Here is a 25,266-nt window from a genome sequence, read left to right on the forward strand (position 1 = left end):
GCACTTCCAGTTCTGTGACTCCAAAAAGGGAGGAGCTATCTCTGAACCCGCATCAGCATCTCTAGATAAGGTGGCAGAGCCATTTCCTTCACGGCCCCCACTGCCTGGAATCCACTTCCTCTCCATCTCCTCTGTTGCTCGGACTTCACCAAAATTAAGAACATGCTGAAAACTTGGCTGTTTTAAATTCTGGATGTTGGTTCTGTGCTGGCCGAGCGCCGAGATATACCTTCAGGTATGATTTGTTGCTTTTTATCAACTTAAAATAACATAACACAACAACACAACCTATTTATACCAAAGTAACTGGGAAGCAATTTTTTAAAAAAGATATCTTAAACCACTGGAAGGGGTGGAAAGGAAAGTTAAGACTGTGACGAGCAAGACTATGGGCATGATTGCGAGTTATGCAGTCCAACTGCCCGAAAACCACAGCCGCCAGGACAACGCAGTGCTGGCGTGGCGGTTTTTCGACTGCTGTATTACGAGTTGATCGCGGTGCCTGCAGTGTTGCTGCAGTGGTCTTGCGGTGGTGGTGAGTACTTTTCCATAAGTATCAATGCATGTTTCAGTATTTCGACTGCATATGTGTTGATCGCACACATTTGCATGATACATGTGGAAAAAAACCACCTGTCCATTGCCGGAGTCTGACCCATATATAGGCAGTCCTGGCTTTGGTTGAAAAAGGATTTACCTGTAGATTGCCACATACAAGGTCCTATTCCTCTGGGTGAAGATGCTGCTGTGAAGGGGGTACATGGAGAAAGTGATCCACGTTAACTGCTGCTGGAAACACAGGAAAGGGATGAGTATTGTATTGTATTGTATTGCAATTGCATTTATAGAGCACTTACTACCCCTGACAAGGCGTCAAAGTGCTTTTTCAACAAGTAGCACGCTACTCAAACCCATAAAGGATTAGTGTTGAATTAGTATAGTAAAATATGAAAGTAATTTGAGTGGTGGATAGGTCAGTCAGTTATTTGTATTCAGAAGGATAGCAGAAGGATAGAAGAGGGAAAAAAGGTTTGTATTTATATAGCGCTTGTTACCCCTGATGGGGTGTTGAAGCGCTTTTTTGGCAAGTAGCACGCTACTCTGGAACCCATAAAGGAGTAGTGGTGAATTAGTATGGTGAAATATGCAAGTAATTTGAGTGGTGGATATTAGTCAATTATTTGGATTGAGAAGGATAGCGGAGGGATGGAAGAGGGAAAAAGGTTTGCTTTTATATAGCGCTTACTACCCCTGATGAGGCGTCAAAGCCCTTTTTTGGTGAGTAGCACGCTACTCCGGAACCCATAAAGGAGTAGTGGTGAATTAGTATAGTGAAATATGCAAGTAATTTGAGTGGTGGATATTATTCAGTTATTTGGATTGAGAAGGGTAGCGGAGGGATGGAAGAGGGAAAAAGGTTCGCTTTTATATAGCGCTTACTCCCCCTGACGAGGCGTCAAAGCACTTTTTCGGTGAGTAGCACTACTCCGGAACTCATAAAGGATTAGTGTTGAATTAGCAAAGTGAAATATGAAAGTAATTTGAGCGGTGGATAGGTTAGTCAGGTATTTGGATTCAGAAGGGTAGCGGAAGGATAGAAGAGGGAAAAACTGTTTGTAATTATATAGTGCTTGTTACCCCTGGTGGGGTGTTGAAGCCCTTTTTTGGCAAGTAGCACGCTACTCTGGAACCCATAAAGGATTAGTGGTGAATTAGTATAGTGAAATATGCAAGTAATTTGAGTGGTGGAAATTCGTCAGTTATTGGGATTGAGAAGGATAGCGGAGGGATGTAAGAGGGAAAAGGGTTTGCATTTGTATAGCACTTATTACCCCTGATGAGGCATCAAAGCGCTTTTTCTGCGAGTAGCACGCTACTCTGGAACCCTTAAAGCATTAGTGTTGAATTAGTATAGTGAAATATGAAAGTAATTTGAGTGGTGGATATGTTAGTCAGTTATTTGATGTGCATTAATAGTGCGACAAGGTACTAGTTTGTGACACAAAACACAGCAAATACCGTTTCTGGGATTCCCCTTTTTCTCAGACTCGCTTGATGGATCACCCTGAAACTTTCGATGTATGCACCTCCAAATCTTTAGTTTCTACTGACATTTAGACAGCGGTCCCAGCACCGCGGTCAGCTCATAGAAAAGCTAAATTGTAATACGGATGGCGTAGTAGCTCCTCTGTACTACCCTATGGCAGCTGCTTTCCCCCGACCCCAAGCTTGGCTGTCAGAGGAATGCTAGCAGAGTCTGCGGGTTCAGCTGCGGTCTGTGCAAAGGCAATCAGACCAACGCATAATACAACAGTCGGACCGTCGAGCTCACAGTGCTAGGACAGCGATCGTGGGTACGGGAGTCCACAGATAAGGCCCTATGAAAGGGAGTAATGAAGATTACCGGTAAGCAGGGCTGGACCGGGAACCAAAATCAGTCCCGGCAAACTGCTCGTACACCCCCGGGGGGGAAGGTTGCCACCGAGCTGTTTGCAAGGGCAGGTTACGGCCAATGTTGTTAAAGGGGGCTGATATCGCCCACCCTGGTCACAAAAACGGACCCCTAGGGGCCCAAAACCGGCTCCCAACCTGCCGGCTCACCGGGGAAACGCCAGGTGCCCGCTATGGCCCTGCTAGTAAGTAATCCAAACATTACCTTCCTTATCCATCTTTATCATACCAGTGCTAGCAAATGAGCTTCTAGCTCCATTGTCAAAGATTACCAGTAAGTAATCCAAGCCGTACCTTCCTCTTCCATCTTCCTATTCCCGGTTATCATGAAATGAGGCATATACAAGTTGAGTAAAAATTCCTAATTCTGACCCATCTACTTAATGTAGAGCTACAAGGAAGATGAACCTCATTAGCTAAACCAAAGGTGACAAATAACGAATCAACCTGTCTGAAAGAGGAAGTTCTTTGGAGGTAAATAGAGAGAGCTCAGTGGAGACCAAACAAATGCCATGACTTTTCCTGATTAGAAGAAGGACAGGGATAAAAAAGCAGAGCTAGATCCTGATAGAGGTGAAAAGAAGGCTACATTTTGGGCAAAAGGCAGGACCAGGTCTTAAGACAACATTAGCTTAAAAAAAACGCCTAAAATGTTAATGAGGAACAAGGTCCCCAATTTCTTCTAATCAGTGGCCTGAAGAGATGAACACCATGAAAAAAAACCTTAAGAGTTAAGAACTTTAAGGAAACTGTTTTAAGGTGCTCAAAGTGAGCCTCTTGAAGAACCTTGAGCACCAGAGGCGAATTTCCGAAAGATTCATGATTGTGAACAACTAGCTTTCTGAAATGAAAATGTCAAAGAAGTCTAGCCAATAGTTAATAACAATCCAAAATTGATGAACTCTTTATAGCCCTGATGGGTACCAATTGATTCTCTACAAAAGAGGAACCAGGAGCATTAAAGGTCCAGCACACATGCAACTTGTAATAATGGACTATATGAAGTGGAGTGTGCTGTTCCTCTTCCAGATACATTAGAGTCTACAGTTCTAGGGGAAGGAATACGCTCCAAAAGGAGCACTGGTCCTTAAACACCCAAAATAGTGTCTTGCTTTATCAGTGGGCTAGCTCCTTGTCGGGCTGGTGCTGCAATGCCTGAATTGAGGTGAATTGAGTGTGTGTGTGCTCAAAGTATATGTTGAGTGGTAATGAAAAGTGAGTTAAAATAGGTCTAGTGATACTCAGGGTCAATGTATTTAATGTTTGAGCTCACTAACCTAAATAAAATGATCTGTGCTGACTTAGGATATAATGGTCCAAGTTAGCCTTGTGAATAGATTAGTCTAAATGGTCACCATGTTTCTCACCTAATTCTGTTAAGAGCGATCATGAGGCAATTCTTCAGGACCCAAAATAGAAACGTATACTACACAGTGACTGGAATCCATAGGAACACGTACAATAGTTGGAATAATCAGTAACACTACAAATCAAGTGGTAATCATTGTACCTTGAGATAAATCAAAACTGCCGGGAACACAAAGACAAGCAAACATTACATATAGATTTTGACTCACAAGTAAACAATTTTGTACATAGTTGCATGCAAAATGAATCACAACTTCATGCCCCAAGTGACATGAATACTGACACCTCCATCCATTCATAATGTGGTGCTAGAGACTTGGTTGCATTTGCATGAAGTGTTAGGTATACTGAAAGAATAGCTTCAACCTACCCAATTAAGGTATTAAGTAAAGCCTCATGAGCGAAAAGCAGAGGGAACGCCTAATAGCCCTAAACAAAACAGAAAAAGTGTGTGACATGGACACGTCTTACTTTGGGCCTGGGGATAAATCCTAGTACCATGTTTCCATACTTACTTGGATGCAGAGTGGCGTCTACTGTGAGACCTACCCTCGCTTGGAGAGAAGCGAGTCAATGGGAGTGGAGTGCTTTTTAATGTGGCAGCAGCGAGCATGCATTTGGATGCCTCAGCACTGATTCTGAAGGCTGGAGCGTCCCAGTCACCATGTTGGAGCAGAGAGTATCGCTTATATTCAATATTCTCGTTATATAGGGGAAAGATGTCTGAAAATGTAGGACAGCAGAATAAGTGTAACTGAACAACAAAGTTATTATTATGTCCACCGGCTTCTACGTATGAAACGCTAGTTATATTCACAGAGAGTAGATGATGGATTATAGCATTCTATGAATGTAGTTATCACATTGTCTAAGAGCTAAATAGTGCAAAAGATGAAAAGGTAGAGGGAGAAAGATTATCTGTAAAGCCCACTCAAAAGTGTAGGGAGAGTATTGTATAGAGAGGCATGATGTGTGTTAATTCACATCATACTTCCCTCAAAAACAAACTGATAGTGTACCAATCAGGTGGGGTGTAGTAAATGTTGAGTTCCACCCATGGTATGTCATCATTGAGGCCCACAATATGTGTAGAAAGACAATAAATTCAGTTTTGTTCTTTTTTGCACAGAGCGTTTTGTCTCAAACGTTGATGGGCTTCTACTACAGTCCATTTAGCGTCATCAGAAAAGTGACACACAGTGAGAAATTGGGTGATCATTTTTGTGCTGGATTTTGTCCACTTTATGTTACTGCAGTGCACAGTAATTCTCCCTTTTACTGCTTTGGTGGTCATGCCTGTATATTTCATTTGGCATGGGCCAGTAATGATGTATATACAAATGCGTGTGTTTTTTCTGTGCCCACATAAAGGTTTGGTTCAACTGGATTACTTTGGTTGCTGCTGTGAAGGGACATACATTACATGATCCATAGGAAAAATGTCCCTCTACTGGTGAGAGGTCCCACAGTGACCTTTGTGTCAGTGCTGTAAGCTTTTTTGGTCTGGTGTGGATAAGGATATCCTTCAAATTAGCAGTCCATTTGTATGCAAACCTTGGTGGAGGTAATGTGATGTTGCCTGTTTGCAGAATTGTCCAATGTTTCCTAATGATTCTTTGGATGGTGTTAGAAGTAGGGGTGGGTGGAATTTGCGGAGTTGCGCTTTGCAAAGCTCCGCGAAACGGTAAAAAATCTCCGCGAACATGCAGAAATTCCGCGAACACACGGAATTGCTTGTTCGCTATGCTTTTTTCCTGTTCGCGATCGCTGTTTGCGTGCTCGGAGGGTAATATCTCGCGAACACGCATTTTTAGAACGCGAACAAGCAAAAAATTCCATAAAGCCGCGAAACGCAGAATTTTGGCCAATTCCGCATTCTCCGCAGAACGCGAAATTACCCAAATTCCGCGAGCGGAATGGAATTTACCGCCCAGGCCTAGTTAGAAGGTCCTTCTCCAGATGGATACATATGAGCATAATTAGAATATTGAGCCAAGAGGCTTACCTGGTGCAGGTCTCTCAGGAGCAGGGCTGAAACAAATTTCTGACTATCACATTGTGGCAATGCAAAAAATTTGGGCTTCTGATGCTTCTTTTCACTTGGATGGGTTTCTCTTGTTTGTTAACTTAGCGAAACCCTCAACTCCATGAGAAAACTTGTTACTGATAACGCTTCCGGTATTCAAAGTTTTCAAGATGAAGACACACCAGAGAAAGAAGTTCTGAGTGCATTCCAGAGGCTCTGTGAGCAGGTGGTAAAAAAATCTCGCAATCCTGACTAGAGAAAATAAAATAGGATGATAGCCCTAAAACAGAGTCCAGACGATGTTGTCAAGATTGTGGCTTCCAGGAAAGCATATAAAGGGGCGATGAAGGCATGTAAACAAGAAATTCAGGAAAAGGCATGGAACAACCTCATACTGAGAAGTGTGTTAAATAACAGCCCACAGTTTCGGGAGATGGTGAACAGGCTAATTTTTGCGGGGTCTTGGTCTAAAGTTATAGATTGCATCATTTACCCAGTAGCGTGGGTGAGTCATTTCCAGGGCATGTATGGCTTGGAAATGCTATAGAATTCTAACCTTATTCAGGTCAACCCAAAATAAAATGTTACTTTAACTTTCTGGGGAGAGGAGATACCTGACACTGTCTAGTCATAGTCCCGATATTCAAAATGGGTCGAGAGCAGAGCCACATTGTTACTGGCCAATATCATTAATTGACATTTTTGGGGAGGGCTGTCCTAGCAAGATTTAATGAGTGGTTGGAGCAAAATAACATTTTATCCAACCCCCAATATAGATTTAGGTTTGGGAAAGGAACTGCCAACCAATTTGTAAATCTTCAATTGATTATTAGTAAATTCACAGTGGCCAAAAAGAATAAACTCTATTAAGCATTCATGGACCTTATGGTAGCCTTTGACAGAGTAAATAGATCTAAACTCTGGGGAATACTCATTGAGCTGGACATGAATAAGAACACAGTGAATTTCCTATTAGAACTTCATCTGGATTTAAGTGCAGTAGTTAGGTATAATTCTGATGGAAGTCTTCGGCCCTAGCGAAGGTGCATAGAGGGGTGACACAAGGGTGCATCTTGGCTTCATTATTATTCAACCTCTATGTTAACAACTTGGGAACAGTCTTCAATGCAGCCTGTTAGGACATCCCTCAGGCAGTTCCTTTTTTCCCCCATATTATTAGATGCGGATGATGCTATGCTCATGTTTACACTGTGTCTGCAGTAGGTGTCACAGTATGTGCTGCAGCTCACTGGTGGCATTGAGTTTACAGACCCCAGGTACACTCTTTTACCATATATTAAGGACATGTAGGTAAGTTAAATATGTCAATTAGGGGCATTCCAATTTCAGCACATTGAAAAGTGGAATGTAAGCACTATACCACTGGTAAGCAGAGGTAAATTGCACAGAGTTCTACGGCTTAAAAAACAGCCAATACAAAATTATGGTGGTACACCACACAAAAAATCATCATTTCCAACAGTGACATACCTGGTGCCAACACTGTTAACAGTGAAATGAATTGAGGAACACAGAGGGATTCATTTGTGATCCCTCTCTTACAATTAATTGGACTGTCAAATTATGGAGGACGTGTGGAGCATTCTGGCTGAATGCAAATTCATCACTAGGTAGCAAAGTAAAGTGCCTGACCAGAGCCGTGCCAAAGCCAAAGTCAAATTTAAACAAAGGGCAATGACATTTTGGCTTGGATCCAACTAATGGTGCCTGTCCATGGCCTGCCAACAGGTCACTACAGAATTCATAATTCCCCTCTTACCTTTGACTTAGTACTTTTTCAATGTTGACAATCAATACTACTTACAGATTAAAGGTAGATCGATAGTAGACATTTTTGCTCCCAACTTTACAATTCTGTGTATGACCTTTGTTGAATCAAACGTTGTGACCATTACAAATCCCTTCTGACAACATATATCTTGTTGGAAACATTAAATAGACAACATTTTCCTCATATGAGAATCCCCACAGTAGCTCATGTCGGTCTTCTGGAAATGGTAAAAATGAATTGCAAAGGATTGCATTTCACCATGCACGACGACAATTCAGAGATAGCATTTCTAGATTCACTGGGAAGGTTGAAGATGATTATTTATACACATTGATCAGAAAACTAGCTGAGAGAAACACTCTTCTCTCTTATTCCAGCTATCACCCGTGATCACTCAGAGGCTTTTTATTGTATGGCCTTTTTCTAAAATCAGGCAAAAATTGTATATTTGAGACAGACTTCTTCAGAGAAGCAGCCATTTCATCTCAGAAACTCATATAGAGAGGTTATCCAAAATGCCTAGTCTACCGTTTAATGTAAAGAGCATGGTATTACCTAGAGGTTGAAATACTTACCCCCAGTTAAAAGAAAGTCAACAAGGAATTGGTCTATGTCACAACTTTCTCACCTGCCTTCAATAACATTTACTACTTAAACTCCAACCCAAGCAATGTAGGAAAGTGGGTTTCTGTTGCAGTAACCCCCCCATTTTTTGCCAGACTACTGATGCACTTTTTCTTGGTGTGCCCTGGGTCCCTGCCAATCAGGTTCCCAGGGCCTGTGCTCTTTCTCCAAAACTAACCCAATTGACATCTGTGGCCACAGGTCAGCCTCTGATAAATGGTACCACAGGTACCCAGAGCACTGTGACTAAGGAAGACCTCTAAGGGCTGCAGCCCTGATTGTGCCACCCTTAGAGACCCTGTACCTGTACACACACACACACTGCCTTTGCAGGCTGCGTGTTTTGGTGCAGAACAAAGTGAAGAGTCGACATGGAACACATCCCTGTGTGCCATGCCTACAACCCACTGCCCTTGCATAGATCAGTCACCCCTCTAGCTGGGTGCCCTATGCCAGTGGTGAGGGTACAGGTACATGAGCCCTGTACCCCAACAGTGTCTAAGTCCATTCTTAGACATTGTAAGTGCAGTGCTGCCATGAAGAGTATATGGTGCTGGGAGCTTCTAATTACGAACTCCACAACACCATAATGGCTACACTGAAAACTGAGAAGTTTGGTATCAAACTTCTCGGCATATTAAACCCACACTGGTGTCAGTGTGGGATTTAATGAAAAATGGACACAGAAGGCATCTCAGAGATGCCCCCTGAAAACGAACCCACCACTAGTGTCCAGGTTGAGTGGCTGCTTTCAGCTGCCACCACCGGACATGTTTCTGGACCCCTGGGTCGAGAGCCTGCTGCTCTCTGGGGCCTGAAACAATGCACATCCTGGGACGAGGTGCCAAGCCTCCTCCCCTAGGATGGGCAGAGTTCACGAAGGGGAAGCTTCAAAGGCATTCTGCCGTTGTGAGCCTTCCCAGGCCATTTGCTGCTTCCAGCAACTTGTCCCCACTGGTTCAACACCCTCTTTGGGCGGGAGAACCGGCGGGAAAAACAAGTGAGGGAGAGAGGTGTGCCCACCTCTGTCAACTCCACCCCTCAGGTGGGGGACGTGAGGTGAAGCACAACTCCAAGTCCCAGCTATCTTGAGGATGGGGGGACCCAACCAACCAGGGACAGGATGCTGCCCCCCTTCCACTGGAGGGTGGCACAATAGGGGGTGTACCCACCCCAGGGAAGGGACCCATTGGTCCCTGCCCTTTACCTACCTGTAACACCCCTAAATCTAGTATTTAGGGGGCACCCTGAACCTTGCTTCCTCAGATCCAGAAATGACAAGAAGAAAAGAAGAAAAAGGACTGAATAGCCGTGCAGCCAGCTATCAAGAGGAAGATGCCCATTGACTTGGCCCCAGCCCTACCGGCCTGTCTCCCTTCGAACCTGCTCCTGCGAAATCCCGATGTGTCCTGCAGTCACAAACCTCAAAAACCCCAGAGGACCTGCCTGCCTTCACTTCCAAAGACTGCTTCTCCCGTGAACACCGGATCTGTTAAACTGAACCTCTGGCAGCAGCCGGAGACTGCAAAACTATGCACCCGCAAAACCCGGCCCGAGCTGGAGTGGAAAAACACCACAAGGAGGTCACCCCGGGGATCCTGACCCGAGATCCGGTGACCCCTGACCTGCCTCAAGGCTCCAGCTGTAACCATGCAGCCTAAATCCAGAAGGCCCCCCTGACCACGACCCGGAGCTAGTAAGAGGATCCGACCCCAAAAGACACCCTTGCACCTGACACCCCAGGGCCTTGTGTGCCCAAACCAATGGTGCCTAACCAACCCCTAACTTCCTAACTTACCTCTCGAAGTGGTGGTCGCACCCAGAAGTCCTTCGTCTCCCTGCCTGCAGTGCTTTTGCAAACCGGAGGTTCTACATTGAAAACAATAGGGCACCCGACCTCGAAACAGCACCCTGCACCCGGCCGGGGTGCACCTTTTGTGCTACTTTGTTTCCCCATTTGCCCTGACCTACACCCTAGGAGCTTTGCTCCCACTACCCAGTGGCCTGCTTTCCAGCAGCCACCAACCGGAGGCCCCCTATCACCAACTGGATAACATTAGGCCTAAAATCTCTGCACCTGACCACCCTAATGTCACTGAGGGTGCAACAAGAGTGCATCACTGACCCTGGGGGACCCCTGAGTCTAACCCCAGAACCTTAACTCCCACAGTCAATAACTTACCTGTGAACCGATAACTTGTTTTTCCTCCATTGGATAATATTGACAATTTTCTCCCAAAAAGTTTCAGTGTAGAGTTTTGAAATCTAAAATTATTCTTTAGAAATCGTACGAATAACCAAAACGTATTTACTTACCTGTTTGCAGGAAATGTCCCAGTGCTGAATCAAGGTATCCAGCACTGAGTTAGAAAAGTAATGTAAAAAGTAACTTACCTGTAATGTACTGAAAAAGCCTACTCATTTCAATGTACTGTATTTGCTAAGTATTGCAACCTACTGCATCCCCTGTAAATCAAAGTACAATTCCTATTGTATTTTCAAACTGTTATACAATCAGCAACTTATTACTGTAAAGTACTTAATGCTTACCTGTGCCAGGCTTGCTTGGTGCTAAAAATAAAACACCAGTATATTTGTTTTATACAAAAACAATTGGCCTAGAGTTCAGTGCTTGAGTGTGTGAATTAATTTGCTGACTGAGTGTGTACATCAAATGCTTAAGACTGTCCTCTGACTGCCTTACTGCTCGACCACTCTACCACAAATAGAGAGTAAGGTTCGATTTAACTTTAACCTCTGCCTACCGCTGGGGTCACCTGGACTCTATACACACTGTACCTCATTTTGGTGTAGTATATATAGAGCCAGTTTCCTACAAGCAACAACAGGGAAATTATTTTACTTCGGAGGAGTTAGATTTACTATTTTGACTCCAAACTGAGCAACAGTAGAGAATGAGTTGGACTTTGGAGAAGACAGATTTACTATCCCCACTTCAATATAAAAAACAGTAGGTTACGTTTAAGATTTTGGAGAGGTCAGAATTACTATTCCCACTACAGACTGAGCAACAGTAAGCAAAGTGTGGGACATTGGAGGGGTAAGATGTACTATTCCCAATATACCCTAAGCAATCTTTGAGAAACTGTTGAACTTTGGAGAGGTCATATGTACTACTCCCTCTCCGGTCCACACAACAAGGGAGAAAGTGTTGGACTTGTATCACCTTTACTGTTCCAAATACTAAGTAATGAAAACATTACAAAGAATGAAAGTAAAAAAATTAGAATAGAGTAGTAAAAGCTATTAACACAAAAAACTAAAGACAATATTGTAATTTCAACAATATATAGCAATATAAATGCAATTTTAAACCACATTAAAAAATAATAATAAAACATCAATAAAACACTTTGAAAAATAAAACAAAAAATACAAAATATAAACACTGCATGATAGAAAACATATTTAAAAATGTGTACTTATAAATTCAAAATTAAAAAACAAAAAAGTTTAAAGACAATTAACATAATTCTTAAATTATTTTTGAAAATAATAGGGAATAAATAATACTTGCATTCAAGCAAAACAACCCACCCAAAAAATGTAATAAATAGCTCTTATAGTTTATCAAATATAATACACTCAAACAAAATATTAAAAGAATTAAATAACACAAATATATATTTAAAAAGTATACTAAACAATTAAACATCCATAAAATAATTCCCCAAATATTTTAAATAATATGCATATTGGCAAACAAATTAACCAATCAAAAATTAAATAATGAATTCAAACATTAAACATGTATTTTATATTTGTGATATACATTCTGGTTTATGCCCCCACAAACCCCAAAACAAATCAAATACTTTAAAAATAATATTTGAAAAATCCTAAACATTTATGCTATACAAAATGCACAAAAACATTAGACTAAAAATAAGAATTAACAAAAAATATAACATTCAATCCAACACTACATAAAACATTACTCTTGCTATAAATTCATTCATTAAAATAATTAATCCAATCAACCAATCAATACTCAATTAAATGAATAATAAAACTTAATTAATTAATTAGTAACAATTTGCAAAATATTATAAGATATATATTTTTGAAACACTACCCTTCCTATTCCCCTACAAACCAAATAACCCACTAATAAATTAAAAACAAATTTGACTAAAAATAATTTTTAAATCTATTCGAAACCCAAAGAAATATAGCTTACTTTCTGCATTAGGATACCCTTGTCGGTGTTTGTGCACTTTACAAATACACATACCATAACTAAACAATGAGTTATAAACCTAAAACTAATAAAACATTACATAAAATAAAAAAGATGTACAACAGTATTACATAAAACAATTTTAAATACTTCAATATTTTTTAACACAGTAAAAAATATATTCTTACTTGTGATATTATGTTCCATAATATTATTGTCATCACAATATTAGTTTAATTTAGTTTACTACAATATTTGTATAACAATATTAAGGTTGTACACCGTATGGGGAAAAGTGTGAGATCGTGGGTTATTGGTTGCTTTCCATATTCTATAATGTGTCAGTAGTTGTTTTTGTACATCAATATGATGTTCTATTTACCACTGTGCATCTAAGAGTCTTATTATGTTTTTATAAATTTACATTTGAGTTCTGCCAGTCCAAGGGAAGCACTTTGTTGGAAATCTCTTAGAGCAATTGGTGGAATGAATTACCCCCAGGTCCCTTATGTCCTCGTCCCATTCATAACTATATGGAGATAACCATCTCCCGACAGAAAAAAGACTAAAAGAATGCTGGGACACTAACCCCGCCCCTTCCACTGGGAGTACATAAGGGGGACTTACCCAGCATTCCCCCTGTTCTTTTTTTCTGTCTGTCGACAGAATCTGGATGTGGATGCTGGTGCTGCTCCTCCTGGGCTTGAGTGGCTTCTTCTCCTGTTATACCCCATCTGGCTGCCTGGCTGTGCGGTTGGGGTGTCTGGTTCCTTGCCTCCCGGCCTGCTGGGCTTGCTGGGAGGCTTGGTTGTCGGCCGGCTCTTTGTCTTCCCTGCATGAGCATTCCTGACGGCCCTTTGCAGCTGGTGTGCCGGTCTCCCGGGTCCTTCCGGGTTGCTGGCTCGTCTTCCTGTGGCTTGGCTGGGTGGATGTCAAGCTTTTTTCCCTGCCTTCCTGTTTCCCCCCCAGCCTTGTGGGGGTGTGTTTGCTGCTTTGGGCTGACGGTGGCTTCGTGTGGAAGGTGGAAGGGGGAGCCTTTTTGCTGTATAGCCCCCCCAGGTGAGTCCCGCATAGCGGTTTGTTTGTATCTGCTTTTCTCCGTTTCGGGCTGGAAGGGGCATGGAGTTTTAGACCCTGATATTGGTATGGTGTGGTTCCATTCTGGGTCACGTACGTTGTATTTCATCTGCCTGAAGTCACTCTGCGCAGCTCGTACTGGGCGTGTGACATGGAGTATCTGTTTAAATGTAACTGCCGTTGTGTAGCCGGTGGACGGTGCGAGCAGTTCTGCAGTGAGTCCGGGACACATGCATGCCGTTTTAGGCGCTGTTCTCCTCTGTTGTTCTTTCTGAGCATTTTGTCAGTACGGACACTTCGTAGGCATTACCATTGTGCATTTCTTTTTTCGGATTCCACCTGTGCTTAGTCCTGGTTCTGATGTGTACTCGTTCCTGACGCAGCCATGCACGGATGCTGTGTTCATGCCTGCTTGTGTGTGCGTTGATAATGCCAGGCCTTCCTTTGTTTCACTTCACACTTTGTTTTTTGGCGGTATGCTGAGTCCCAGTGGGTTGGGCTATGGTTCCCTTCTGTTATTCAGCGCATAGAGCCACCGACGGTGCATACTTGTGCTATGTATGCAGTGGCGTTCCAGTGGTTTGTACTCTGTGACCTGTAGGGTGTGTGTCGTGTTGCTAGGTCTGCATGGCACACACGCTTCCACGAGCGGGCGCGGACCAGATAGGATTGCCATCGCCGGTGTGTGCGAGCCCAGTGGCTACTCCCACTTAGTTTTTTTACCATACAATTTCTGGTGCAGTGCGAGGAGGCGAATGCTGGCTCGTGGCTTTCCGCTTGCCGCCCTGCGCAGCCGGGTTCATGGCCTACTACCTCTTAGCTTCACAGTGGATTGTCGGGGGCTCCGCTGAACGGCGGTGGCTGTGGGCCGATTCTCTTGAGTGCTGAGCCTCTATACATGCGTTTACAGTGTTATAATGACCGGCTCTGTGATGCTGCTGTTCTTTGCTCTGGCAGTGGTGTCTGTCTAGTGCTACTCGGTCTCGGTGTGTAGGCGTTCTTTGATTTCTGCTGCTTTGCTTTCTCCGGCTTCTGGTTGGCTGGGTGTTCGTATGTCCGGCGTTCCTGCTGTGTTGCGTTTCCGTGTGCCTGGTGCTGTTCCTCTCAGTTGTCTGGTGGAGTAGCAGGGTGCTGTCTGCTGCCCTGAGTTCAGCACTTGCTTCGCTGCTCGGTTGCTCTGCTTCCGGCTGTGCATGCCTGTGTTTGCATGCTTTTCCGACTCATGTGCACTGACACTTGTTGCTTGTGCTTGTGCTTGTGCTGCGCGCTTGGCGGCGAGTCCATGTAACTCTGCACTGGCGGTGTTCTTATTCAGTGCTCGGTTGGTTGTCCTGGGACTTCCTGGTGCTGGGGCTCTTTGGGGTCCTTTTCTTTGGGGATTCTCGGCCCTGGCCTGTACTTGGAGTTCGTGGCGCCGGTGCCTCTAGGTGGCTTCGGTGGGTCTCTGCCCATTGCTTTTTCTTCTGTGTGGGCCTGTGGCTGCAGTGCCTGGTTGTTCGCTCTGTCATCCTGCTGATGTTATGGCTCTCTTGGTTCCATTCCATGTTGCCTTTGCCTACGCTTCTGCGTGGTTCTTCCTGGCGCGCTTGTTTGTGCTGCGGTTTGCCCTGGTTGTCTGCGGGACCTTGCTTTGGGCTGGGTGCTGGGGCTCCTTGGCTGTGTCCTGGGCCTCGATTTGTGGTCCTGACTTCTGGGGTTTTGCCTGTGGCCTTGCCTCCCTGGGGCTGCCTTCTCTCCTGAGTGGGGTCGCCCGCTTAGGTTTCGGGGTGGGGTTGGTTTCCTCTTTCTCTGCTTCCCCGGGCTGCTGGTTCTTGGTGGGTGCTGTGGGGATGGTCTGGCATACTTTTGGGGTCTGTCTCCCTTGCCGGTGTGCTTTGGGGTGGCCTGATCGGTTGTCTTTGGTCCCCGCTGCTGCGTGGTGTTTTGGGCGCCACGTCTGCTCTGGTGCCTCAGTGGCTTCTGGCTCCCCTGGGGTGTCTTGTGTTTGGCCTCTTGGCTGGTGGCTGTGCCTCCTCCTTCGGTCTTTCCTCCCTGCTTCCTACGGTCTTTTCTGGTATCCGTGGTGCTTCTGGGTAGGCTATGTTTTGATGCCTGGATGGTTTCCCGGGTTCTGTTGGCCTCCGCTGGGTCTCTTCTGGCCTGCGGTGTTCTTCTCCAGCTTGGTTCACTGTGGATGGGGTGCTTGTCCCTGCCTTTTCTGGTGGTACTTTTTGCCGGGGTTGTGCTGCGGTATTTCCCTGTTCTCATGTTGTTCCAGGGTCCGTGTTTTCGCGCCTCCTGGTCCGCTGGCTTGCGGCTGCTTCTGCTTGGCCATCATCGGTGTCTCCTTGTTGCCTTCGGCCTTCCTTCCTGATGCCTGCAGTTGTGGCCTCTTGGCTCTGTCGGTGTCTATTTGGGGTATGTCAGCTGCTCCTGTTTCCCTGCTTGCCTACTCTAGGGTTTCCGTTTGGACAACGCCGGGGCTGTTTGCTCTCTGGCCTGTGCTCTGCTGGGGCCTTCCCCCTATTGTGGGTTGGGCCTTCGGGTCCTTCTGTTCGTGCGGGTTGCTTGGCTTCGGCTTGACTTCCTGATTGCTGTGTCCTCGGTTGCCGTTTTATGCCCTAGGGGTTCGCCCCCTGCTCCTGCCCTTCCTTGGGTCGTGCTGGGCTGTAGGGTTTGGTTTTCTTGTGCTTTCCGCCCTGGCTTCTGTTGCTTCTGTGGTCAGGATGTTTTTGTGTTTCCTCTCCCCTGGTGGGTTGGGGTTTCCTTGCTGTGCTGTTTGGGTCTGCCCCGCTCCTTCGGGTCCTCTTGGGGTTGTTGGCCCTCGGTCTTTGCTGGCCTGTGTGTTTTGCCCCTGCCTTCTGCTTGGGCTGTTTGGGGACGTCTGTCCCTTGCCCTGATCTTGGGTTCTCTGGGTTGTTTGCCCGTTCCGTTGCGCTCCTTCTCTGGTGTTCAGGGTGTGCCTTCTTCGGGCTGTGGCTTCCTGCTCCGGTTTCCGTGTGTTTGAAGTTAAGGTGTTATGCTGGGGCTGTGTTCTTGGGTTCATGTGCATCCTCCTGTTCCCTTTTCTTCTTTGTTTTCTAGTGTCTCATTGTCCTGGTTGGTTGCCCTTGTCGGTTCTTGCTGGTTGGGCTCCCTGGCAGTGCTGGTTCTCTTGGGGCCTTGTTTCCAGGTCGGTTTTGGCCTGATGGTTTTCTGGTTCCTGCTGGGTCTGCTTCCTTCTGGCTCTCGGGGCCTGGTGGGTTGGCTTCCGGGTCAGTAGCGGTCCGTGGAGGGAGTTCGGTGGGGCGGCGGGACGGGGCGGGGGAGGGGCAGGGTGGGGAAATGTAAACACCGGAATATGGAGGAACGGAGGTAAGTACACATTTAAATAAATTCCGGTGTTTACATTTCCCCACCCTGCCCCTCCCCTGCCCCGTCTCTCTGCCCCACCGAACTCCCTCCACGGACCGCAACTGTTCCGAGTGTTTGTTCATTTTTCCCCGGTGCCTTGGCTTTCCCTCTTTCCCTGTCTGTGGGTTCTGTCTCGCCTTCTTGGCTGGGTGCTGTTGGGATGTAGGATGCTGCTGGCCCTTTTTTTCAGGGGGCCTGATGCTCTTCTGCGAGGTTCCGGGGTTTGTTCTCTGGTCTCTCTGGGGAAGGGTCTTTGCTTACCTTCTCTTCTGGTTTGCCCTTGGTGGGCTTCTCGACCTTTTTTTCCGTGGGGCATTTGGTCGTCTTTTGTTGGGGCTTCGTGTTTTTTGGGCCACCTTGTCCGCTGGGTGTTTCTTTTCTTTCGGGGGCCTGCGTTCGGCTGTCGTGGGTTCTCTGTGCCTGGGTTTGGCTCCTGTTGCCCGGTTCTGGCTTGCTGGCCTGGTGGGCCTTGCTTTTCGCTTTGATTGGCCTTCTCGCTGTTTTGTTCTTGCCTTGGTTGGCTTGTGTGTCCTTGCTCTCCCCTTCTCTGATTGGCTGTGGGGTGTTCCTGCTGTGGGCTTGTTGTCCTTGGTGGTTGTCGGACTGGTCATCTGAATGTTCTGCCATTGTTTTGTTGGGTGCTTTTGGGTTTGGTGGTGCTCCCTCTTGTCTGGGTGCTCTGCCTTGGGTTTTCGCCGGTTCTGCCTTTTGCTTCAGGCGGTGGCTGCCTTGGTGTGGTTTCCTGGGTTGGCTTTTGTTTTGTCTGAGAAGGCCGGCTTTTCTGCTTTGGTTTTTCTCCATATAGTTATGAATGGGACGAGGGCATAAGGGACCTGGGGGTAATGCTCTATTACTTACCGGTAATCTTTATTACTCCGGGTCCCGTTGTCCTTGTCCCATTCATACGCCCCGCCCTCCCTCCCGGACGGCCGGCCTTCCTGTTGTGGGCTTGGTTGTTCAGGGGGAATGCTGGGTAAGTCCCCCTTATGTACTCCCAGTGGAAGGGGCGGGGTTAGTGTCCCAGCATTCTTTTAGTCTTTTTTCTGTCGGGAGATGGTTATCTCCATATAGTTATGAATGGGACGAGGACAACGGGACCCGGAGTAATGAAGATTACCGGTAAGTAATAGAGCATTAATTATCACAAGGGGAACCAATGGTTGTTTAGCAGACAGTTCTATCTGGAATGTGTCCAGTTTGAGTTTTTCCCATAGCTTGGTAAGTATCTTTGTGTATGAGATTGAAGAAGCTGAGGGTGTGAAAGGAAGGTTGATTTTAAAGTTGATGATGTGGGGATCACTCCAAGTAGTGGGGAAGTTCCCTGTCACTAACATAAGTTCATGAAAGATGATTGTTGCATCAAGGATTTGGTTAGCTGAGTAAGTTGGTCCAGTGACTAGGTGGTGGAGGTCAAGATCCCTAAAGGCAGAGGTGAGGGATGAGGTATAATACTGTTCAACTTTCCAATTAGAATGTTTGAAATAGAAAGCAAGAAGGTATCTTGAAAGGAGTTATTGTGTGGTGGTAGATGCATTTTGGTGTTGTGTGGTCTTTGATAATGGTGGGTGGTAAAATATTTCTGTTAGCCACCACTATTTCCCAAATGTTTTACTTGGTTCAAGGATTTTTTAATAGGGCTATCTATCCCTTTGGAATTGCCTAATGTATAAGCATTGAGCCTTCTGCTCGAAAGGTTTCTGTGATAAAGAAGAGGTCAGGTTTGGATCCTGGGAAAGCAGTCTCTTCTAATGGCTAGTCCTCCTTGTCACCATTCTTGATGTCAGTAGTGGGATGTAAGGATGACATTCTGGGTTACATACCCAGGCCTAATTTGATAATTCTTGCCAATACGTTATTTGTGGTCTTTGGCACAAGTGTGGTGCCTAGGACAACAGAGCTTATATCACTTGAAGATGTTTTATTTAGTTGGTGGTGCAAAACAAAACAAAAAAAAACGTGGAAGCTGTTCTATCAAGATGACTTGGAATCTTACTGCAATAAGGTGGTGGTTCAAATAATCAAATGCAACAATGGGGGAACTATTGGTGCAGGAGAGGCTAGTATATATAGACCACTTTAATTCTTCTTGACTGAAATTATGTGCCTTAAAATGTGTCATATAAAAAGCTATGTTAATAGGCCACTTCGAGTGCTTTTTAAGATATGTGGCTGTAGTTAGACATAAACTATTCCAGCGGAATTACCAGGACTACTTGACTGTTCCTTCATTGGATGTCATTGAGAAGAAGGTTTTGCAGTTTTTTGGTTGGGTATTTGTTTAGCATATGGAGCAGCAGAGAACTCTGCTTCCAGGACTTCTTGGCTTATGTTGTGTAGTGAGTTCTGGCGCAGAAGAAGCTCTCCCATCAGGGCCACTTGCATACTCTGGAGGTAGGTGGTATAGCCGTAAATCTGGCTACCAGGAGCACATGCAGTATTTTCTGAGATAGATTGATAGTGTAAGATCTGGAGAGTAATAAGCTTGGCTTTCAAGACCACTTAAAAACAGTTTTTGGACAATATATTGATTAAAAAATATTGTTATACAAAAGTTTTGTGTCAAGAATATCAGGATTTTCAAAATCGTCATGGACAGGAATATCGAAGGTAAGAATATCGTTTTGAGTGTTGTTTTTAACATTGTTGTAAAAAATATAATTTTAGAAAATATCGTTGTATATAATATTGCTTGAAAGTGTTATTTTATATGTATTTTGTGGTAGTGTGTTTGAATTTATGTGTTTATTATTTTTTAATGTGTGTGTTTAGTGAGATTATGTATTCATTATAACATTTATCTCATTTTGAGTTGTATTAATGTATAAAAATGATGTATGTATATTTCTTTTAGCAGCGGTATTTTGGGTTGTTAGAGGATAAAGGTGGGGAGAATTTGAAAAAGTGAATATTTTAATTGATATGTAATGTTAATTTTTTAATGATATGAAACTTAATATTGCTAAATTAGTACATTTATTTTGTACAAATATTAACTTTTATAAATAATACTTCAAATATATGTTTAAGGCATTAATACATTTTATTGTAAAAATTATTTGCATTTAAATATAGAAATTTTGCAAAAAATCAAATGTATTGCATTTAAATTTAGGGCCTGATTACGAGTTTGGCTGAAAGGGTACCACCTTTGAAACGGCGTTGGATTCCCCGTTACCAAGTTGCCGGTCCCACCACCCTATTACGATGCATGCAGTTCCATAGACAAAAGAACGTTGCAGCACCACCACCATGAAATCTCAACTGCGGCAGGATAGGCCAATGCGCCTTTCGAAGGGCAGACCACCAGTGTGTCCGCTGAACCAATCACGACGTGCCTTCCTGCTGACGTGCCTGTGGTAGTCAAACCGCCACATCTAAGTGTGTGGAATCGCACAGATGTAAGGCACAAACTCACCTGTACTCACCTTCACACTTACTGTTTCGCCATGGAGCTGATCCTACACAACCTGCCTCTGCTGCTGCTTGTTGAGCACAATGCCAATCAACCCCGTCCTTGCCGGAACCGAAGGTAATTCACTCTAATGCCTGTTACCTTTCCACTTGGCTGTTAACATTAGCTCCCGACTCATGTAATTTAATTCATTCACACAAGTAATAGCATATCAATGAGCAATGCATATGTCTCCAACGTTAATGGTTACGAAATTTAAAGTAACACACCTGTACAATCACATTGTGTTCCTAACTTTGGTGCTAGCTGCCATCAAAATAAGGCACACTTGCACAAAACTGGGCTAGCAAATCTAGAAGCAAAAACACACCATATAGGTGTGTTTAAAATAATTACTTAATTTTTCAAATGGAAAAAAATAGCATTGTACATCATTGGGATAAGTGCAATGTAAGGTAACAATATGGTGGTGAAAGGAAGATGGCGGATTGAAGCCGCCGTTGTGAAACTCGCACACAGAGCTGCTCCCGTCCCGTGCTGAGGTGCTATTCATGCAGCTGATTCCTAAGTAGTGGCATCACGAATTGCGGGGGAAAAAAACACAATGCAAAGACAGAGGAGGAGACCAAGGAGCATTGGAGAAAGGAGAAGGAAATGTTTTAAGGGAAAAAAAGCGGAGAAAGAAACACCAGGAGATTACCTGCATGATTCTGATGATTACCCAGACGCTGTCGTGTGTTTGGCTTTCTGCCCGACGAGGCTTGATGGACTCTCGACGTTCATCACTCCGTTGGTTTTCCTGGGGCTATTTGCTCTTAGAGATATCTAACTCGGCACAGGTATGTGCGATGGGGCCACCAAATACGAACATTCAGAGAAGCGGACGTGCTGGGTCGCGTTCTTCTGCAGTGACTGGGGAAACGGCTGGCATATCCAGAGCTGAGGGAGACACACACTTTTCTTCGGTTAAAGGTAATCTGATACGGTCCACCTCTAGAGTTGGCTGCCCTATACTGAAAATTCTACAGTCAGCAAAAGCCTCAGAAGTTATTAATCCAGGAGGGATTGCCGCTTTCCCAACAGAGACTGTAATGGTTGATGCATTGATGGGGGCGGTATTACCAGGTGCTGGGGATGAACTGGTGAATGCTGAAATTAAAACTGCTATGGGATTACTGTTACTACTCTCTCAGTGTGAGGATGATAATGCAGACAATACGCAGCCATTAGATACAGCAAGGTTTTTCAGGGACATGGTTGCTGGGAGTAAATAATTGACTGGAGGCCCCTTAAAAACGCAATCTGCCAGCCAGATAGCAGCACAGTTGAATACTAGCCAAACTCCGCAGGGCCAATAGGAGGAGGCGCTCCCTCAGGGGGATACTATTACAGCGAGCCCAGTAGACCTGAGTATCGATTCAGATACTGTGCCTGTACAAGCTGACATGGATGGTGAAGTAGCTTCTACATTACAGCAGTTAGATCATTCTATTAGCTCTTCTCTTATTAATGCTGGCTCACTAGAGAGCAGTCCTGGGGATGAGGGGGGCCCACACATTGCTAACACTACCATCAACTGCTGGGCTACTATAGCTACCAGCAATGAGGGGGGACAGGCAGAGCCTACTGAACTTGCTGATCTATCATTTGGACATAGTAAAGGCAGTGCTAAATCTAAGGCTCAGAGATCGTATAGAAAAAGGGAGCTGATAAACAATGCGATTCCAATTCTGGTAAACTAGCTTCAGCTAGTAGTCCTCTTCGGAAGTGGGTTTCGAATAAGGGAGAAGTTAAGAATCTAATTTCAAGGCTTTCGGGCTCTGGTTTAGCAATGGGTCTTCAATCCAAGCAAATACCTCAAGGACTTCTGGCTGCCAGACAAGGAAAGTCAACCCCTGTACAGATCGATCTTAACACTAGTGGCAGCGGTACTGGCAGTCTGGCACATGCTATACACATTTCTCCTTTCGCCTATTCAGCTACCTCTAAGGCAACAACGGGACACGATCGAATTGGTTTATGGGCAATACCTGATGAGGCTTCGCTCACAGTGATTCTTCAAGTTTTGCAAGCACAGAGGGCAGAGGCTCAAGATTACTATGCCCAAGCCAGGGCTGACAGCTCAGCAATTAAACAATCTCTTTCTGAAGTAAAAAGCCAAGTGGCCTCTCTTACATCTGATATTAATAGTTGCAGCAGCGGGTAGCTGACACAGAAGATCATGTGAGTAATGCAGCTAAGATTTCAGAGGCACATGACATCCAGCTTAGGTCTATGCAAGTGAAAATTGAGGATTTGGAGAATCACCAATGGTAAAATAATCTCCGATTCTTTGGGGGTCCAGAAGGAACGGAGTGCACGGACTCTCAAAGGCATATTGTTCATCTTTTAAAAAAACAAAATTCCAGACTTGGCTGATTTGGATTGGGATAGCCAAATTCAATGAAAACATAGACTGCAAATGGTTTCTAATAAACCTCCAGGACGCTTTCCCAGGCCTTTTCCAATTTATTTTTGAATTTTTTTACTAAGGCAAGCGGTCTCCATCAAGGCTTGGCCTACCTAGGCTTGGCCTACCACTCCTATTCGGCTGGATTCTGTCTCAGTGTTTGTTAAATTGGATTTTTGTAAGGCTACAATGGACAAGCGATGGAAACTACGCCAGTCCATTGATCTTCTAGAAGTTGAAAGAGCACAGGTTTACCTGCAGGAACCTGGATGCTTAAAGATTATTAAAGACGGCCATATGCAACTGATGTATGTGAACAGGAGGCTCAAGAAGATCTGAATCAATGGCGACAGGGGACTTCTAAATAATCAGTATTAATAGCTGATAATTTCTTCCCCCTTTATTTTTCTCTTCTTTTTATTTTTTCCCCTTTCTCTATATGTAGACTTTTTCTTCTTATTGGTGGTCTCCTTATTTGAAGGGAATTTCTAGATGATATATACTTTCTTTGTCTCTTGCTAACTGGCTAGATGAACGGCTCGGTGGCACTCTGTGTGCGACCTTCCTCCAAGCCTGTCTGTCTCAAAAGCAATGAGGGTGGTGATTCCTTTCTGTAGATACTGGGTGGGTGTTGGGAGGGTAGTGTAGAGAGCGGGGTGGTGGTGGGAGTGTTAGTGCAGGGCAAAAGCATTGAACTGATATTTTTTTAATTTGGTGGAGAGGTGCTAACTGGTAGTTTTGTAGCGGAATTTAGCAATTAGGAGGTATTTTTAGCTATACCATGGGGATAATTAAATGTTTATGTCGGAACGTATCTGGGTTAAATGCCGGACGTAAACGTCAACTTGTACGTGAGGAGTTAAAAATGTATCAACCCCATCTGACATTTCTAACGGAAACTCGCTTAGCATATAAAGACCGGGCATTACTTAAACAGCTTGGATACAATATGGTTGCATGTTCATCCCAGGCAGTCTCGATCAGGGGTATTGCTATCTAGCTAGTAAGATAGTATATAAAACTCATCATGTCTTAGCGGACCCCAGGGGGAGAAGGGTTATTGCTCAACTTGAGATTTTTGGAACTAAATATGTTCTAGTTTGTGTCTGTGGGTCCAATGTGGATGACCCTGAGGTATTTAAAGTTAACTTTATTAGAAATACAAGGGGTTTTGATAGTTATGGGGGATTTTAATTGCATTGGGAAATCATTGGCGGAATTTATACAATTTAATATTAATACCACTTCACCATATATGGTTTGGGATTCTATAAAGGCATTTATAAGGGGTATCACACAGCAATTTATAGTATTAAAAAATAAAGCCAGGGAGGCTTCTATTAAAGCAGCTTTTATAGCGCAAACTAATTTAGAACTGTCTCATGCGATGGCCATTAGGCAACAAGACGGAATTCAGTCCCAGGCCTATATTAAATTGACTGAAGCAAGAGAGTCAGCTGCAGGGATACTTAAGGAAAGAGTGGCTATTGCCTATAATAAATATCGATCTACTCAATATGAATATAGTGAACATGTGGGCAGGATATTAGCATATAAAATAGCTGATAATAAGGCTAAGAATTTAATTAGTGCAATTAAAGGTGCAGATAATGTTCATTATACAGAAACTCAAATGATACTCGCACAATTCTTATCTTTTTATGAAGATCTTTATGCCCCGTCAGATCTAATAATAACAGAGGAGGTCTCTAGCTAGGGCACAACTCCCCTCATTTTTAGCTGAGGATGTTACCCAACTTTGTTCAGAGATATCGCCAGAAGACATCTGGATGGCTTTGTCTTAACTTCCTTCTGGCAAAGCTTCGGGGGTAGATCAGATACCTGTTGAATTCTATAAAATGTTTATGAATATCATAACTAATCGGGCATTGTACCACCAACTTGGAATATTACTAATATTGACTTTTTTTTTGAAGAAGAAGAGAAAGCCACTTGAAGACTGTGGATCCTACCGCCCGATATCACTTATTAACGCTGACGCTAAAATATATGCTAACATTTTGGCTATTAACCTTGCTCCTTTGGTGTCTAAACTGGTTTCTAGACAACAGCATGGCATTATAGAAGGTCGAGATACTTCGACACATACTAACACTGCAATAATGACATTTGATTTAGCTAAACAATCTGGTATTAATTTGGGTATGTTATTATTGGATGCGGAGAAAGCCTTTGACTGTGTGGCATGGGGATGTCTCTGGTCTACTCTTATTGCATTTGAAATCTCTGGTCAATTCTTGGAGTGGGTAAAGGCGCTTTTCCGTACACCACATGCCATATTAAGCTATGCTGGCTCACAGTCTAGGCTTTTTGGTATAAATAGAGGTACGCGCTAGGCATGTCCCCTTTCCCCATTATTGTTTGCTGTATATCTTGAACCTTTCATCCGGGCTTTGCTTGCCAATCAAAATATTTTACCATTATCTCCAGGACCCAATAAATTAAAAGTAAATGCTTACACAGATGACATTGC

At 44.1% G+C, this 25,266-nt stretch overlaps 1 long non-coding RNA gene across 4 annotated transcripts in view; it reads left to right on the top strand.

The window, feature by feature from the left end:
* The window catches only part of LOC146834808 (uncharacterized), a 57,620-nt gene that overhangs the window by 2,978 nt on the left and 29,376 nt on the right, over positions 1 to 25,266 (top strand). The window contains exon 1 of one of the 4 annotated variants that reach the window (XR_014960657.1): positions 127 to 235. The exons of 2 other annotated variants lie outside the window; for them this stretch is intronic. This is a non-coding gene — a long non-coding RNA (uncharacterized LOC146834808). Of the gene's footprint in view, positions 1 to 126; positions 236 to 20,023; positions 20,441 to 25,266 lie in introns of those variants that run through there. One more of the 4 variants, XR_014960656.1, reaches the window with a different exon arrangement.

The sequence above is a fragment of the Triturus cristatus genome, chromosome 4_2, assembly GCF_964204655.1.
Source record: "Triturus cristatus chromosome 4_2, aTriCri1.1, whole genome shotgun sequence".
Taxonomy (NCBI): domain Eukaryota; kingdom Metazoa; phylum Chordata; class Amphibia; order Caudata; family Salamandridae; genus Triturus; species Triturus cristatus.